Source organism: Antechinus flavipes, chromosome 5, assembly GCF_016432865.1.
Source record: "Antechinus flavipes isolate AdamAnt ecotype Samford, QLD, Australia chromosome 5, AdamAnt_v2, whole genome shotgun sequence".
In the NCBI taxonomy this organism is placed as follows: Eukaryota; Metazoa; Chordata; class Mammalia; order Dasyuromorphia; family Dasyuridae; genus Antechinus; species Antechinus flavipes.
The window spans coordinates 62,722,558-62,742,340 of NC_067402.1; the positions used below are offsets into that span (position 1 = coordinate 62,722,558).

Consider the following 19,783-nt stretch of genomic DNA (forward strand, 5'->3'; position numbering starts at 1 on the left):
TAACTTTGGGAGGGAAAGTGCGGGGAGAGGAGCAGATGCTACTGGAGTTCATGCGTGGTGTAACTCCTACTCGCACTAAACCTCTGTATTTTCCGGGTCCCTAGCCCGCCTGTCCTTCCGCTGGGAACTTGCTTAACTGAGGCTCAGAAAGAGGAAGCCCTGAGCCCGGGGCCTGCAGGAAACCCAGTAAATAAACGACACGGTTGCCCAATGACTCCGGGGCTAGGGTGTCATTTCTCTCCAGCCCTCTCTGCTCCAGGAGCCCCCGGAGTGGACCAGGCCTGACCGGGGAGCCGTGTCCCAGGGAAAGGAAGTGTCCAGGCTGGGGCGACCGCAGAGACTGGGCAAGGGCAAGCTTAATTCTCCCACCCCTGTCCCGAAAGAAGAAAGGGGAAAGGGCAGGAGGAACGCGCCTGTCGGGGAGAGGCGGTGTAGATAATAAATTGCGCCCCAAATCTACAGATCTGGCTTCCTGGTGCGCTCCGGGCGCGCCGCCCTCGTCTTTACGCACGTGCAAACTTGGCACTCAAGGTCTCTGACAGCCTCCCGGGGGGCGGGGGGACGAGGCTGGCTGACTTCCTCCCCGAGGACACCACCTCCTCACCCACGGGGCTGAGCTGCTGATTGTCTTCGCCACCAACATCAGCCGAATCCTCCCTCCAGCCTCGCATCTCCGCGCTTGCCCCGGCCTCCGACCGCACCGTCTGAGCGACGGAGCGACAGTGCGGGAGACTCGCCAAGGTAAACCTCCGTGCGCGGGAAGGCTCGGGAGCTGGGGGTGCAATGGGCTAGGATACCTGGCCCCTCACCCACGCGACACCCACGCATTCAGTCCCCTTTGGGGTGGCGGAGGGAGGAGAGAACCGCCAACAGCCTCCCCAGGTCCTACCTATATTAGCACCCATTTTATTGATCTTTTTAGGGGATTTCCAGTATAGAGCACTTACTCCTTAAGAAGTGAAAAGAAAAGAAAACGCCTTCCGCCATCCTCCCTCCCACTTCACCCGAAACTCGCGCGGGTGCTTGATATGTGTCCGACGCTAGAAGTGTTTCACCAAATTTGCACAACTTCCTGCCAAGGAAATTGCTAAACGTTTATCCCGGTTTTTAACACTGAGAAGCTGCCTGAAAGCTGACCAGCAGAAAATCCAGAGGGGTGGCGGGGGGAGAAGGAAAAAGATCATCAGCCTGGCTTTCCTTCTAATTTGGACCAAGTTGGCTGTATTAGCGCAGTGGTAGAATAGATGGGGTGCGGAGGGAACTGGGGGAGGGGGATAGGAAGGGGAGAGAGGAAGGGAGTGGGACTGAAGGATAATCTAATTTTGTTTTGGGATCCTTTTTTTCTGATATAAACTTGGGCAAATTAAATAACATTTAAATCCATTGCAAACTTTAAATATCACACAAATTATGCAAATATACATAATTGTTTAAACCTTCATCATTTTCCCCTTTAAATGCAAAAAAAAAAAATTTCAAAAACTAAGTGGCAACAGTTCTATAGAGCTGATATGAAATAAATGCAAGAGTAAATTTTATTTTACCAATCAATCAAAAAACATATAGCACTTTCTGTGTTGCAGGCAATCAGCTAGTCACTGGGGGAAAATAAATTAAAATGATACAGCTCCTTCCCTCAAAGAGTTTGCTTTTTATAGTAATGTAATTTCTATCAGGAACTTGGGCCAGGTGGCTTATGGCAAGCTTTCCAGTTGTTTGCGGTTGAATTGACGGTCTCACATTGAAAAGAATGGTGGGAGACACGTGATTGTGCTCCTTTAAACATTGTGAGAAGTTGCCCAGCATCTGCTCATAATAAAGGAACTAGTCATTCGAAAAGCAAAATTAGACTATTCAGAGAAATACAGTAGTAACATGGAAAAGATACCCAGTACTTAATTTCACAACCATTTAGGTTTTTTGGTGCAGCAAATTTTAAGTCAAAGTTAAGTGCTTAAGGCAAAAATAAATTTAAATTGTGGGGCTATAGGGAAAATTATATTATATTATAGGGAAAATATAGGGCTTCTTGTGTCTCTTTTTCAATAAATATCTCTATATTTCTTTGGTAGCTTTACAATAACAAAAGGGATTTGGGGCAGCATTATAAATTGATGGTGAACATAATGATATAATTTTGAGGTAGTAAATTTGCCAGCTTTGGAGATTTGTTTATTTAATTTATTTTGTCTCAAAATTAATTTTAAGTATTTTCAAAGAAATTCAAGGATCCCATTTTATGACCCCTGGCATTCAAAAATAAAATCCTTGTTGTCTCTTAAAACTAAAATATCACCTTTCCAATGTATCCAAATATATTGAACTGGGAAATGAGGATACCTAAGTAATTAGTTGTCAGTCCATCTCTAATTAGCTGTGACTTTGGACAAATCATTTAGTTTTTCTAAACCTCAGAGTTTGGGGGGGCGGGTTGGAAGGGGTTCCTTTGTAAAAGGCTAAAGCTCTTTAAAGCCTCCTCCAAAATTTATTTTGACTTGAATGAATGATGGTATATATAGATTAATATATAAAGTATTACTTGTTAGTTACCTTACAAATTTAAAAGTCTACATGACCATTCCAGAGGGGGAAAAAATCCAAAAAAAAAAAAAAATAGCTTACTAGTTTATTGATTCATTTGAAGTTTGCTTCTGAAAATTCCAGAGAATTTTAATAAATTGTTATTTAGCCCTCAGAATATAATATATCTCTCGCCCATGAGATGGGCAGGCCTCTATTTAAGAGATGGAGCTGTTGAGATAAAGAATTGACTTATCCAAGCTTCTGTAAATAGCCTATCTGTCTTGTGAGTTAAGGGAGAATATGGCCACAAAGAATAGATTCTAGTTCTACAGCATCATTATCTCTCAAGAAACACAATTGTATAATATAGATTGTCTTTTGCTAAGTTCCACCTAATCCAAAATTCAGTGTCTTAACTAATTCCTTTCTAGTTTATGTAAGTCTTAGTAAAATATAGTTGCATTTAGAATGTGATACTTTGCCCTGCCTTTAATTACCCTGTTTTTATTTTTGTACTTTTAATTCTTAATTGTTTCTTCCTAATGTTTGCGCATATTTGTTTTCTTATTGTCTCCCCCATTAAATTGTGAACTCTTTCAGGACAGAGAATGCTTTTTGTCCCTTTTTGGATCCCCAACCTTTTATATAGTGCCATGTGCACAATAGGTGATCAATAAATATTTATTGGGTTTTTATGGTCTAAATATTGCTATGTTCATACAATTTTAGGAAAAAACATAAATTGCAAGATCTAAAAGTGCCTAATTTGTAATTTGAAACTTTACACTTTTTCCTCAAATCATTATACTTTTATTTTTTATTTGTTTAAGTTGCAGCTGTCCTTTTTTGAGGAAGGGGAGGAAATTGGGGCTTAAATGACTTACCCTAGATCATACAGCTGATAGATGAATACTTTTAAAGACTATTATTATTTTCCATTATTTTCCAGTTTTCTTCCAATTTAATTTTGATTTTTTTGTATCTACAACACTACGTTTATTTTTGCAGTCTTGAAGTGATTTGTATCTTTCAATCTTTAAATTACCAGCCCATACATTCACATATGGACAATCATATAATTACCAAAAAAATATTTTTGTTCATCTCATATGAAGCATATTCTTTTTGTGTGACTTGTCAGGATCCTGGATATTTAATAGGATCACTGGGGTTAGAACTAGTTAGAACGAATCCTAGACATCATCCCCTCCAAACTACTACCCCACCCCATTCTGTAAATGAGGAAACTGAGTCCCATAGTTTGGATTAAGTGATCCACTGAGATTATATAGCTAACAAAAATAAAGCCAGCATACATCTATATCCTCTGTCTCCAAATCCAGCACTTTCTCAGCTGTGCTCTTCTCTCCACAGTTCTTATCACTTCCCCCTGGACTTTTGTAACAGTGTCTAATTTGTTTGCCCTGCCATCATTCTCTCTTCCCTCCAATCTATAATTCACAGAGCTGCTGAAATAATCTAATGACCTCGTCATTCATCCCCTTGACCTAAAATCTCAAGTAGATTCCATTCAAGAAAAAAGAAACTCCATCCCCTTGGCATTTGTTTCTCCACACTACAATTGAACAACTAAGTTTCAGATTCTCAGACCTGACCTTCTATCTTCTTCTGTGCATTTATAAACTTTTATCCCCTGTGTCTGGAATGGATTCTTTCCCCATTTTTGCCTCTGTCAGCCTTTCACTCTTTCTCCCATTCCACTATGAAACCTACCTTGCTCCCTCCTCCTGAAAAGGGAAATTTCCTAGGTTAGAGGTGTTCTACTCACTGCTAACAGGCAATACTCTTTAGGATGGTCTGGACCATATTTAATATTAATGTAATTGGGAAATACTTAAGAGAATAAATTAAATAACAGCATAATGTTATTCTATAATTTTCTAAATCAATATGCAGCTCACAAGGATCTGTTTCTGTTTCTATTTGATATTACTATCCTAGTCAACACAATCTGGATTTCTATTTTGGCCCTAACACATTCTACCTTCACTAATGGAGGAAAAGTACATATGTAAATAGATGCAGCATAACTATAAAGTGAATAAATACAAATATATTCAAAGGAGCTAGAAATAAGGCAGTTTGATATGGAAGACAATTGCAATTAAGGAGATCAAGAGAGGCTTTATGCAGAAGTTGGTGCTTGAACTGCATTTTAAAGAAAATGAAGAATCAGACATGGTAGAGGTAAGGAGAAAGTGAATTCCAGGCATAATGGATATTAGATGAAAAGTATGGGGATAAAAAGCTGATTATAGAGGCAGTAATACAATAGGAAACCATTGGAATTGCTTGAGTCGGTGAATCATATAGTTGGATCTGAAGTTACTTTGACAGCTCAGTGTGATAGGATAGACTAGAGAGACTTCAATTGGGAGGGGGCTATTGCAATAATCTAGGCAAGAAGGGATGAAGGCTTGGACTAAGATATTAGCTGTGTGAATGGAGAGAAAGGGGTTTGATGGGAGGGATATTGTGAAGCTAGAAAAGGAGAATATTTTGTAACTGATGGGATATACTAAGTGACACAGGGGATAGAATACTGAACCTGGAGTTCACATCTATCATCAGTTAGCAGATCACTTAAACTAATTGCCTCAGTTTCCACATCTGTAAAAATGGGTATAAAAAATAGCACCTACTTTCCAAAGTTGTTGGGGGGATCAAATCAAATAATGTTTGTTTCTCATAAATAGGAGGGCACTATATAAATGCTAGCTATTTTTATTCATTATTGTATGGACTGAGAGAAAATGAGGAGATAAGGATAAGGGCAGAGACTATATAAGAATGTTGTGCCTTTGAAAGAAGTTGAGAAATTTAGAAGGGAGAATTTGGGGAGAAAGATAAAGTTTGCAGTCTCTGGGATATTCAGTTTGAAATGTTCCAAAGGCAAGTGATGATGCAGAGCCACATCTCGGGGGAGAAACTAGAGTTGAATATATAGAGCTATGAAATTTCTTCCATCCTTAGCTTTGTTGCTCCAATATCTGAGTAGTTAGAAGCATTTCATTTGTGAGCATATTTGTGATTTATTTGCATTATTTTGTGATCTGGGAAACTTTTTTCAATGAGACTACTGATCTGAAAATATCAGTTAAATTTTTAATATTAGATTAATACACATTTCCCATCTTACAGTTGAAGAAACCAAAGTTTCTTGGGCCTCAGCCCATAGAAATGAAGTAGTTTGCCAAAAATTATATAGCTAATAAGTTTTTTAAAAAACTAGGATTTGAACCCACAACACCTAAATTTCCTTCTGTTACTATCTTTTTAAGTGCTGCTATATGATATAAATGAGGTCCTTTTAAAAATCAGTAATCCCCTTGGGATATATATTTGGTGGAATTTCCAGGGCAAAAGGAATGTATATTTTAGTCATTTTATTTGAATAATTCTCAATTGCTACCCAAAATAATTGAATTAATTCACAGCTCTACTAACAATGCAGTAGTGTGGGTATCTTTTCACAACCCCTCCAACACTGACTTCCCACCTGTGATCATCTTTCCCCATTTGTTGGGCATGAGGCAAAATTGTAGGGTTGTTTTGATTTGCATTTTTCTCTTTATTGGTGTGACTTGAAGCATTTATTTTATATGGTTCTTAACAGTATGCAATTCTTCTGAGAACCATGTATCTATTAGGGAATGACTTTTGGTCTTAGATTTTTTTTTTAGTTATTTATGGACCTAGCAACATAGTATTTACCTGGTAAAGAAATCCCTTGGATGCAAATAAAGAAGCTCTCATCTCTGTCATCCACTCCAGAATTTTCGACAGCTTATTTATTATACATCTTTCTGCCTCAGTTTTCCCTCATCTCTGTTAAGTGGAGATTAAAAAAAATCCTTGCTCGGAATGAAAAAGTACAAAATATTGGAGCAACAGGTCCTGAAAAACAAACCAAATAGGCATAAAAGGGAGAGAAAAGACATTATTTACTCAGAAGTGGCAGTCTGCCTAATGTGGAACTTAATGAATTTTCATCACCAGTGACAGTCTTTCCCCTAGTCAAACTTAGAGGTCAAAAGTAATCTGTCAGTAATTTAGACTAATCACAGAAGGAACATCACGTTTAAAGAATATTTGATTCGCTCTTTGGAAATGGTAGAGCTTGAGCCATAACTAGGACATGATGACTGGGACTTTTCTCAGAGTGCCAAAATTTGGAAGGGGTTAACAGCATTTATACATCTTTAGTAGATAGGTAGGAATAATTAAGATTAGGACTCAGTTAGCAAAAAGAAATTAGGTTAAAAAAAACTCATATGCTTCTTCCTCTCAGCCTCCATAAAGCAGTTCAGTTACCACTTGTTCTTTCCTCAGTAGCATTATCTTTGTTGCAGTGACCCTGAGTTCTGAGTCCCAAGCCTACAACTGAATTTTTCATAAAATATTAATTACATAGTGCCTTTCGTACCATACCTTTTGCACCAAAGTACAATTGGGTAATGGTTGCTCCAGGTGCCTGAAGTGCTAGTGACAGTTCTAAGAACCATGATAAAAAACAGGATGTGTGTGGGAAGGTTGGGAGCTACAGAATCATTGGCAAAGGGGCAACACAACAAGGACATGTCAGAACCAACCTTGATGTGGAGTTTCCCAGATCCCAGTGACACTGGAGGAGAGCATAGGGGAGTGAACATAAGAGAGAGGAATGTCATTGAACTTGCCATGGGATCTCGAGCAAATAACCTCATGTCTCTGGGACTCTACCTCCTTACTTCAAAAATGAAGGGTTCAGACTAGATCATCTCTCAAACTCCTCATAATTCTAACACCAGATCATTTATGGGGCATCTACTATATACTGAAGGAGACATCAAGATAAGCAAGGTCAGCAAAAATTTTGGAGTTCCCCTTCGGTAACCCTTGGCTGCCTCTATCAGTAAAGAGTCTGTAGAGCAAGAGATATATTGCATCAGCATTCATCACACCATTCCACATTACCCCCATCAAATTTCTAGGTATAGGACAAAATCAACATTATCTAAACTTTTTTTCAGACCCCTGTAATTTAATGATTCTAATAAATGATTCACTAAATGTGAGTGAATGAAATATTAAGTTATCATATTGTAAGGGAGTAATTTTTCTTGGTCCCTGACCTTTCATTTTCACCAAATTTCTCCTCTTTGTGTTATTTTATTCATCTATATTTAAGTTGAACATTTCACCATTTGAGCATCTATTAAACAATTTAAATGTGCAGACTTTCAGATTACACACCTAAGATTTCCTATCTGCAAATCTCTGATTCAGATACTATATGAGGCAGATTTTCTTCTATGTCATTCTCATTGCATCAGCCTATTATGTTTGAGGATTTTAAAAAAAAATAATACATAGGGATGATAAGGCAAAGCCTTCTTTCTTGGAGGATTTCAACTTTGCTATATTCTTTTCCTTAGAGAAAAAGTATTGGAATATTAGCATTGCATGTTGGTTAGAGCACTGGAATTGAAGACAGGAAGACCTCAAATTGAATCCTGCCTTTAATACTTAGTAGCCATGCATAGGGAATCATATTTTTTTGTTGGTGGATATGGTGAAGTGGAAGAGGGACTAAGGGATTTAAGAGTTCATAGAATCATAGCTTTAAAATTGAAAAAAAAAAAAAAACCTTAGACACTATATAAGCCAGATATCTTGTTTTATCTGCGAGGGAAGTAAAGCCAGAAGAAGTTGACAACCTAAGGCTGTACTGTTAATGAAAGCAGCAGAATTTGAATCAAGATCTTAAGAGTTCAAAAGTTCTATTATTTTCCCTTCAGAAACTGCTATCTCTGTAAGTTGGAAAAGCCCTTTCCTCACGTGCACTACATTGGAAATTTTTGTCTCAGAGAGAGACTTCTGAGGAGTTCAAAGAAGCTTTTAAAGACCTATACGAACTGACTCCAAGCAAAGTAAGCAGAATTAAGAACCATTTACAAAGTGTTCATCATAATGTGACCACTGAGATAAACAGAACTATGGTCAGTATAAAGACCAATCTTGTTATCAGAAGGCTGACAATGAAAACCTACCTCCTCTTTTTGACAGTTATGGTGAACTGGAATTTCAGAATAAGATATATGGCAGCCAGTCTGTCAAAGAGCATTTATTTAGTAAGTGCCTACTAAATGTTATTGAAATGCTGATGTATTGGTTTGTTTTGTTTAAATATATTTGTTCAAAGGAAATGTTTTGGGTAGGGGTCATTGGGAAGTGAGTGATGTAAAAAAGGTTCCAATAAAATAATCATTTTTTAAACGAGGAATAACAATAATGCAAGCGCTATAGAAAAATATAAGAGTATCACAAAATCTAGATTTGGGAAGGGCTTTAGATCCTATGGCAACTCCATCCTAAAATGTAAAATGATCTACCCAGTATCACTCAGGTAGTAGAACAGAATACCAACCAAAATCCGTTGCTTTTCTCAAGTCTTAAAATACCTGAAGGAAGAAAATAATTTTAAAAATATTTAAAGGGTTGACACTTGGAAGAGGAACACTGAAACCAGAGAATATGGCACAGTGGAAAGATTATGGGATTTCAAGGTAGAATGCCTGGTTCAAATCCAAACTGCCTCCTTCTATTTATATGATCTTGAAGAAGTCACTTAATCTCAATTTCTTCACCTGTGAAGTGAGGGTAGGAAAGCTGGAATAGATTATCTTCCAGCTAGCTCTAAAGCTATGATTTTATGTTGAGATATATATATATTCATAGGGCTGAAATTTTAGAGGCAGATTTTATTTCAAAATGAGAAGAATAGGGAGTAACTAATTAACAATTAAGTAGTAGGATACTAAACACAATGTCAATAGGAATCTTGAGACAGATAGATAAGTGACTATTAATCAGAGATGTGGTATAGGAGATTGATTGGCCTAGATAGTTGATAGCCCATTCAGTATTAGAATTCTGTGATTTATTGTATATGTCCCAGATACTAGAGGAGATACAAAGAAAAAAAGTACTAGTTTCTAACCTCAGTGCATTTGTAATCTGATGGTGAGCAAATGTTTTTCCTTTCACAGAGAAAGGCTTAAACTACAATGTGTATAATTTATTTTATGTGGGCTTTCATTGAGGAAAGAATTCAGGGCGGTTCATCATCCCTAGGGATTCAATCTCATACTGGAGCTGTCTCATGGTTTAGATAGCTGATGTGTTGCTGGAAAGGGATGAGGGTCCCAAAGAGTGGCCAGACACAAGTGAGGCAGCTGTTTGTGCCCCCTACATGACAAAATCTTTACAATAGCACTTTTGTGATGACAGAAATCTAGGGGGGGAGAATGAGTGCCCATTGATTGGGAGAGTAACTGGATGATTGTGCTATACAAATATAATGGAATGTTATTGGTCCATAAAAAATAATGAACATGAGATTTCAGAGAAACAAGAGGCTGCATGAATTGATGTATTTTGAAGTATAACCAGGAGATCGATATACAAAATGACTATAATAACGTAAACAAAAGGAATGATTAAAAAGAGGTTGAAAACTGAATAATTATGATGAAACCTCTTAATCCTAGAGAAGAGCTAAGGAAGCAACTCCCTGCTTTTGGTAAAGAAATTAGAGCACTCTGGGTGTGCAATGTTGCATTTTCTGTCATAGGAGGTCATTGTGTTGATTGGCTTGGATTAACTAACTTTGTTATAAGGCAAGGAGGTAAAGGGATAGGGTTGTGGGGTAGTATGATATTTAGAAGCAGATAGCATAAATCAAAAAGCACCAATAAAATTTATTTTTAAAAGGGAAAAAGTAAAACTAATATTTCTCTGCTCCAGTGGAGCCCTTTAAGAAGGCAAGGGGATCAAATAGATGTAATTTCAATGTACTTTTCCTCGCAAGGATATTATTAGTCATGTCAGCCTTCTTAAAACTTTTCTGTGTACTTGGGTAATTGTGCCAAAGGTAATTGTATTCTTTTTGCATGGGGGGAGGAGGAAGAGGAAGAGAAAAAGGAAGAAGAGTAAAAGAAGGAAGAGGAAGAGAAGTAATAGTTAGCATTTATAAAATACTTTAAAATATGCAAAATGTTTTTCAAATATTATCTCATTTGCTTCTCACCACCACCCTAGGAGATAAATGCAGTCATTATTCACATTTTACAGATTCATAAACTGAAACAGAGATTTAGTGACTTGGCTAGGCTCATATAGCAGGATTCAAACTCATATCCTTTATTCTCCAAATCTAGTGGCTCTATCCACTGCAGCACTTCCCCAAGGAAGTTTATCATTTTTTAAAGCCACTTTACAGTATTGATTTAATAGTGCTCAGTGTCAGGGAATACTGAAATCAGTAATTAATAAATGGTGCTATAATTGAAAGTCATTTTAAGTGAAAATTAAGTGTTTTTTCAATATGTTAATTTTTAAGTTTAGTGTGAATCCAGAGAGACCTTTGGAACTCTTTTTCTTCTTTTGGTTTAAATTGGCAGTACTGAGACTCACCAGTTGAACAGAAAAAAAAAATAAATTAAAAATAACTCATCACTAAACCCAATAACTTTGCTTTTGCAAGAGAATAAAATATATGTAAAAAAACAAAGAAATTTTATGTTAAAAATTGAGAAATGGATATTCCAAAAGACCCATATAACGGCATCAAAGCCTGTCAAACAGGTGCAAGGAAGGAACTCTTTCAACTGTGAGCAATAGTTCTGTTGGATGCCAAGTTACGTGGAAGGGCTTGAAGTACACAAGAACTTGATCATGCCCTTAAGAGGTAGTCAAAGATACTTAAGTTTACAAGTCATCTGAGCTAACCGGAAGAAGAACATAGCTTCCCAGCTTATCAGTTGAATTTCATCATGTATTCAAATGTCCAAATAGGGAACACTCACCAGATGCCTTAACAGAAGTTCTGGGGCACTGAAAAAAAAAAGTATTTGAAAAGACTCTGTTTCCAAGTTCTAAGTGATGAGATTTTATTTATAGCAGGTACTCACAAATACCAAAACAAGCTAATTGTTTAAAAAAAAAACTGTTTACTAAAAATATCTCTCAAACCAACTGTTTCAACAAAATAGACTTTGCTTGATCAGGCAAACAAGCATCCAGTGCTTAATTAAATTAACATTATGATTGCATGTAAAAAAAGACAGAACCCAAAACTAATTAGTGTTCTCCACAGCCAAAAAAAGCTCCAAAAACCAAAATTTAAAAATCTCTTCTCGGGTGATTTCACATGGAAGCATGTTAGTGAAAGAGAGAAAAGCTCAAGGAATTCCAACATGATTAACTGGAAACTAGATGCACTCAAAAAGTTACTGCTGTTAACAAGATATTGTATCTCTGTTAATGAACCTAAAATTAACTACTGCTGCTAATTCTGACATAACGTCAGTGAATGAGTAGTTTGGCGATGGCACTATTTTATTTGCTTTTTCAGCATGACATCCAGCTACTTAAACTTTGTCACAATGAGTCTTGGTCAGCTAAACATTGTGTTTGAATGTAGATATTAATTCTATGGCAATATAGATTCATTGTCTGGCCCATCATTGTTGGCAAATGTTTGCAATCTTGTGATTCATTGTGCTTTTATTGAATAGAGCAATTTAAAGCCAGGAAGCTCATTAGAATTTCTCATTAAAACCAGAGAATAACTTAACTCATAAAAACTAGATTATTAGTCTTCAGCTGAGTCAGAACAAGCATGCATGGGGTATAACACTACACAGCTAAGGTAAGGAACTTCTGGGGACAGGAAATGAGGAAAGTTTGATTTGTTCTAACACTCATACAACATTAAAATTATATGCAAAAACAGTACAAAAATTAATCTCTATAAGATTTGCCTCAAGTGCTCAGATACTTTTCCTAAAAAACTCTAGAATATTTCACCAACTCTGGGGATTTCAGAGTGCTCAAACCTTCAACCAGTGGAAAACATTTTCCAAATGATACCGAGGGAAATTAAATGTCACTGTGACTCCTTGAAAGGGTTGGTCATGGGGACCCTAGTCAATATGATGAATCTCTTCCAATAAACTTGATTAGAAAACGGGGACTTTTTATGGAGAGAGACATGGACTTTTGTACCTTGCTGAGGTTTAATGTAGACATAACTTTATACTGTTTTCATTTCCATTCCTGTTCTCAATTTCTTTCTCTGCTAAGAAACTAATTTTGGTAGCACCCACCAACAATCCCTGCTATTGTTGAAGCTGATGCTGGTGGATTGCTTGAGTTTAGGAGTTCTGAGATACAGTAAAGCTAATGGCCATCTTGTATCTGCATTAATTTGGGAAAATCCCAGAAGAAGAGGACCATCAGATTGCTAAGGAGGGTCAAATCATCCCATATCAAGAATGGAACAGATTAAAGCTTCCATCCAGGTCCAACTTCCATATTAGACAAGATAGGAGTACCCAGTATCCAAAAAAAAAATTTAAAAAGAGATAGAAAGGAAGCGTAAAAAGAACATTTTAATTTTAGAGTTACATATATAACTGTATATATGTATATATATATAAACTATATCAATTGTAGTTTATCACAATAAATATTTTCCTGGTCTATTCCAGACTAATAATGAATGCTTTTTTAAGAGTAAAATTGTTGATATTCTCTTGGCTGCAGCATAGCATGTTGCTTAGGTAAATCAACATCCCAGTGTTTTGCAGAAGGCTTAGTATTATGGCAGATCACAGACCAACTTAATTCAAATCATGGCTTATAGGAATGTAGCTTGATAAACTATTAACAAAATAAGATTTTGTGGAATTCAGTAGAGTATACAACCTTTTATCAATAAATATAAATTTGTCTGCAAACTTCAAAGTTTATTGTCTAACCACTGACTTGAGGGGGTGTAAGATGCTTTTTATTTTTAAGCAGGGACATTGTTTTGGTACCATGATAGGAGTACTAGATTTGTAATTAGAGGAACTGGGTTCAAATTTTATTCACGTGACTTTGGACAGTTCATTTAATCTTTCTAAGTGTCTAGAAGACTTCAAAGGCCTCTTCTAAGTTTTGAATCCATGATTCTGTGATCCTCTGTGTCAGATGGACTAGTAATTTTTTCTAAGAATGTTAAATTTGACGAACATTCCCCATTTTATCCATCATGAATCTAAACTAAGTTTCTGATTGACTTTGCTCTGGACTGTGGGAGTATTAAATAACTTTCCCACTGGCCCTTTTTTTGTGCAGCTAGGTGATACAGTAGATCGATCAGAGGTCCTGAATTCCAATCCCTCTGCCTCAGTTTCTTCATCTATAAAATGGGAAAAGTAATAATACCTACCTCACGAGTTATTGCAAGGAACAAATGAGATAGTATATATAAAATGTTTAACAAACCTTAAAGTATTACATAAATATTAATATTTGTGTATTAATTTGTTGTTTGATATTTTAAAAATTCTTTTGCTTAAAAAAAATTCAGTAACATATATAAATAAGTAAAAGCATCCATCTGTGAATGTGAAGCCTCATAGTAAACATAATTTTTAAATAGACTTTAGCTAGGATCTAAGTTTTTCCAATTCACTCTGGAAAGGTTTTTTTCCTAAGGCTTAAATCTGAAAGTAAGGTCATATATGACTGATAGAATTCTATGGAAGAGCCCATAGTTCAGTCCTATTGAGAATAACTGGGATTCACAACTTTTAAAAAAAGACTAAAATTTGTTCTTAAGTGTCAGCTTTGCTCAAGAAGAAGGGATGAATCTTTGCTCACATTGATTAAATCTAGAATTTGTATTTGTTGAGTGGTACCTTCTATGAGGCTGATATAAGCATTGGTACCAGTTCTTAAGTAATTTAGGAAAACTTCATTGAGTATAGACATTGTACCATTAAATTTATATAATTCAACAATTGATAATGATTTATTTATTAAACACTTTGTTAAAGGCACAAAAAACTTAAGAGGTCAAAGACTGGTATCCAGATTATGACTTAGGGACAATTTATTGATGTGCTCCCTAAGCACATGAAAAGACCCTGAAAATGAGTAATGGTATGAGCCCACAAATGAGTAGGAGGAAGAATTGGCTGAGAGTTTGGAAATAGCCATTTTCAGATAAATTCTGGGCAGATGTATTTTTCCAATGCAGATTGAAAAATGAGGGTGGTAGAAGTATGACAGAAAGTAGTTACTAAGGTTAAAAGTTCACAAATGGTCATCCATTTACTACATACCTCCTACTGGCCTCAGTTTAAATGTTTCTTGAATTGAATTGAATAGTAACATTTGTCCTGTACTTGAAGTCTCTCTTGGGGAGAAAATGCTTTTGTCTCCCAGGAAATTTTTCCTTCCTACTAATTTAAGCCATGGTTGGAGAAGAGACTGTTAATGGAAGGAAGAATAGAAATATCTCTTGTCTTTTCCATATTCAAAATAGTATATGGACAGCAGGTCCTACTAAAATGAGAAGACTTAAAAGTACAGGGCTTGAATGATGTATTATTTATCTCTAATAAAAAGTTCTGCCTAGCTTGAAGCAGAGATGCTCATCACCAGGTTGGTTGCCCAGTTATTATTTTGGTGGAAAGTCCTAATAATCTAAATTTGTGGGGGAAAGCACACTTACTGATGAAATGACTGATTGGGGAAGTGTGGAAACAAGGAAGAAATATAACTAACACCATCCCATAGGCACAAAGTAAAGCATAGAATCCAGAATGCCTGGAAACATACAGAAATTAAGATACCAAAGTGAAAATAATGCCTGAGAAAAAATAGGTGCTGACTTCAATGATGAGAAATTCATAAATTTGACAGCCATAAGCTCTCTATCTAAATGCATTTATCCCAGGTCTATGTTGCTAAATTGGATCATGTCAGTTATCTATAAAATTAAGTCCAAAAATCCACTTCTTTTCAAATTTGCAAACCATTCTTTCCATCTAATATATATATATATATACATATATATATATATATAAAAGTATATTAGCATGCAGAATTATATGATTTTTAATGGCTGGAAAGAATGGTAAAGTTCATACAAGAAACTTAGGCCTAATGAATGTTAAGTGAGTTGGGTAAGTTAACACAATTTAAAGAACCTCATTAACTATTGAGGACTCTTCTTCATACACATGTTGCCTCTCAATAATGTAAGTAATTTAAAATAATATTTTACATTATTGTAATAATGTAATATTGGGTGGCAAGTTTGCAGTTATGCAAGGTATAGCAAAGTTTGAAGAGATGGAAAGACTGATAGAACAATTATATGGGCTTGGAATAATACAGATAAGAATTCTTGCTTTAATTTAAATTTGCTAACCAAATTAGCTTATGAAGAGACATGTCTTGCTCTTGGAAAGTCTAATTAAGTGACTTGTGTCAATGACATTGAATGAAAGTCATTCATAATAGAATGAAAGATGGATTTAGTAAGAACTTTATTTAAGAGAACTGCAAACAAACCAAAAAAAAAAGCCACATCTAGACTGAAAAAAAAAGTTTCTATGTTGAATTTGTTCTGAATTTAAGGAACTTCTGAACTTAGTGGTAAATTCCAAATTGAAGTGGCTTCCTCCAGAGAACATGAAGAAAGTAATTAGCTAACTACAAAAAGCACTTACTAGAGAAAATAAAATCCCACTAAGTTTGGTAACTTGTACTTTAATAATAAAAAAAAAGTAATCATGAGCCTACTGATTTAAATTTGAGATGTAAAGGGCAGAGTTCACTTAATATCTCTTTTAAGTGAGTGCTTAGGGAGTTAGGGCCTAAAAATTTTTAAATGAAGAGGAAAAAAGTTATCTATTTAGATTAAACCTTACAGGGGTTAGATAGAACGAAGACCACAAACAGCAGGGGGAAATCTGAGATGAGTCTTTTCCCCCCTTTATTGTTAGCACTCCTAGGGTGGAATGGAAGGATATTCTGTAGCACACTGGTTTTTTTCACACTTTTTGCCATACAGATAACTTCTACAGCCCCAACATCTTGCAGCATTTTTTAAGGTCTGGGGATTTGAAATCATTTTGCCTCTGAAGGAACAGCTTGAATGAGCAAAGTAGTTGGTATTTTGGGGAGGAGTCATAAAATGCTATACTTTTGTTAGCTGTGGGAGAGATCAAGCAAGACAGAGTTTGATAAGGTAACCCTTAAGATCATCTTTATGAACCTTCTCAGAGAAAGAAAAAATTACTGATAGAGTTATGTTCAAAGAGATCATATACCTTATTTTATTCTCAATTCATTGCTGGTCTGCAGATCATGGATTGCAGTACACAACTCGTATAAGGCCATATGACATAATGGATAAAGTACTGGACTGGGAATTAGGAATATTTGGGTTTAATTCCCGTTGTAGATACTTATTAACAGTGTGTCCCTTAGCAAGTAATAACAATAATAATTAATAATAATAGCTAGGATTTATTTAGTGCCTACTGTGTGTCAGGTGCTGTGCTAAGGAAAGCTTTACAAATATTGTCTCATTTGATCTTCAGGCAACAACCCTTTGAGTCATTCAGTCTCTCTGCACCTCAGTCAGCTTACCTGTAAAATGGTTGTACTTAATTTTTCTACCAACTCTCAATCCATGATCTAGTAATTAACTTTTATTCCTGCATTCAAGCCCAACCTTCTCCCTGAATATCTTTTTCGTATGTGTATACTATCTTATCTATCTGGCGTCATAGATTCCAAATGTTTCCTTTGTCCATTTTTGTTTTCTTGGTTCAAGAACTGGGAAGACTTTAGCATATGATAGATTGAACCTGAAGAAATTTAGCAATGTTTCAAACTCCATATCTGGCCAGGTCAATGTTGGTTATTCATTGCTGGTAACTTTGTACACCAGAAGGGAACAGATGGACCCGATGACATTTGCAGATAGAGCAAGGTTCCAGGAGGCTGAACGTAGGGGAAATGTACTTGTTAAAAGGTTCCTTGGTTCTAGCAAGTTTAAAGATCAAAATAATGCAAGCATAGAATTGTGTAAAAATATCTTTCTTTGGAAAGGTTAAAAAAATCTCCTTCACATAATCTAAGGACTAAAGCTGTTAAAAATCCACTGAGCTTCTGAATTCACAACTGTCCTTCTAGGTCCAAGTATATAAAATCGGTCAGATAATCAATGCAAATCTGTACCGCCTGAAGAGGAAGAGCAAAATCTTTCTGTTGGTTGGCTTGTTTAAGTATAGCAATTATGTTTTATTTCTGAAAAATATCACTTCCTCCTTTCCCACCATGAACCATCCATCTCTTGTAACAAAGAACAAAAAGCAGGGGAGAAAATATTTCAGGAAAACGAACCAACATATCAGTTGTGGCTGATAATGTAGGCACTGTTTAACACCTGTAGGGCCCCCCCCCTCACAAAAAGTGGGGAAATTACCTTTTTTATCTTACCCTGGGGTCTAGCATGGTGAAATTCTTCATTGTACTCACCTACCTGATAATAAGCCTCTGTGAATTTTAGGCTCATTACTAAAAGCTAGAAGAAATCTTTGAAGTTATCAGGTCCAGTACATTCATTTTGCAATTTAGGAAATTGAGGCCCAGAAATGGTAAATGACATTGGCAATAAGAGGCAGAACTAGGCTGGTCTTCAAAAGACAAGCTGTCAGCAGGCTCATGGTCTTTCTAGTTTGATATAACCTGTTAGGGGGAAAGGGCTAAGTGGCCCAGTGGATAGAGCACTGGACTGAAGTCAGGAGGACCTGAGTTCAAATCCAGCCTCAGATACTTAACACTTAGCTATTTGTGTGATTCTAGGCAAGTCACTTAACTGTAATTGCCTCACCAAAATAAATAAAATTAAAAATAAAAAAGATGTAACTTGTCGGGGCTGGTGTGGCCCTCAAGAACTCTTGATCACTACCATCATGGGAAAGACTAATAAACATAATAATAGTAATGATAATCATAACAATTATGATAAAACATATATACCATTTTAAGTTCCTTATCTGTAAAATGGGGATAATAATAGCACTTGCCTTTCAGGATTGTTGGATCAAATGAGATAATTATTGTAAGGCAGTTAGCATAGTATCTGGCATTACTTAAATGTTAGCTATTATTTCTGTTATCACTATTATTTTTTTCAAAACACTTTACAACTATTATCTTATTTGATCCTCATAATGATTCTGGCAATGAGGTATTAATTTTTATCACCATTTTACAGGTGAGGAAACTGAGACAGAGGAGAGATGACCTGCTCAGGTTCCCCCATCTAATTAGTGTTTGAGATCACATTTGAAAGCAGGTCTTTCCATCTTCAGGTCTAGAGGTCTTTCCACTGTGCTATCTTGCTAGACTGTACTGGAGCTCAAACATACAAAGGCTCGCTTGAAAAAAACAAACAAATAAAAACATATCTTGTCGTAACTTTTAGCAGGTCATTATTTGGGTCAGAGAAAATGTGAAAACACAAAAACCTATAAATATATAGGCAACCCCAAAAAAGGGCAGAATTGGTCTGCCATTTTACAGTGTATACTAAGACTCCTGACTTCAATATTTTTTTCCAAAATAACCCATTTCTGTTGTACATTTTCTCACCTTGAAAATAAGTGAAAAATCCATTCCCAAGTAGTGCTAAGAACGCTATAGTATTTTTCCCTATGTTTGGATCATTAGCAGAGTGGAAGCTTTCCTCAATTCCAATCACCAGAGACCAAACCAATATCTAAGCAAAGTCTGGGCTATTTGCTCTTGGGATTCTTGATTGCCAAGCCACAATATACCCTCCTGGTTTTAATTAGTTCTGCTGATGGACAAGATCATGACTTTCAATTCCTAGGGCCCTTTGACAAACTTCCTGTCTCCACTCTGGGAGGTTAAAAAGGCACCAGAGACTATTACTTCATGCTTGGATATTTAAAGATTTCAGGAGTCACCCAGGGAAATCTCTTTGTACCAAGAAAACACTGTACTCCAGTCTTTACAACTTAAATAGAACTGAGACCATTTGTTATGTCAATAATTTAGACCAAAGTGCGCTTTCCTGTGTTCCTTTTCCCCTTTCTTATTTTTTAATCACCCACCTAGAAGGGTCCTTTGGGTGTGGAGAAGTAGATATTCAATAGCGGTATGGGTTTTTTTGGTTTGTTTTTGTTTTTCAACTATGGATCTCAGACTTGCTGTCATCAAAGAATCCTTGCTTCATGTCATTTGTTCAGGAAGACAAGAATGCAAACTGAGAATTGGTGTCTCATTCCATTTCATTTGTTGTTGTTCATTATTTTCAGTGGTATCCAATTTGGGTGGTGGGGTTTTTCCCCCCTTTGGCAAAGATACTACTTTGCCA

General features: G+C 36.2%; 1 protein-coding gene across 1 annotated transcript in view; it reads left to right on the plus strand.

The window, feature by feature from the left end:
- The first annotated feature begins 431 nt into the window (after positions 1-431).
- APBB1IP (amyloid beta precursor protein binding family B member 1 interacting protein) overlaps positions 432-19,783 on the plus strand; it is a 113,084-nt gene continuing 93,732 nt past the window's right edge. Inside the window, exon 1 of the mRNA XM_052001015.1 lies at positions 432-741. The gene's annotated coding sequence lies outside the window, so the exon portion shown is untranslated. The remainder of the gene's footprint in view (positions 742-19,783) is intronic.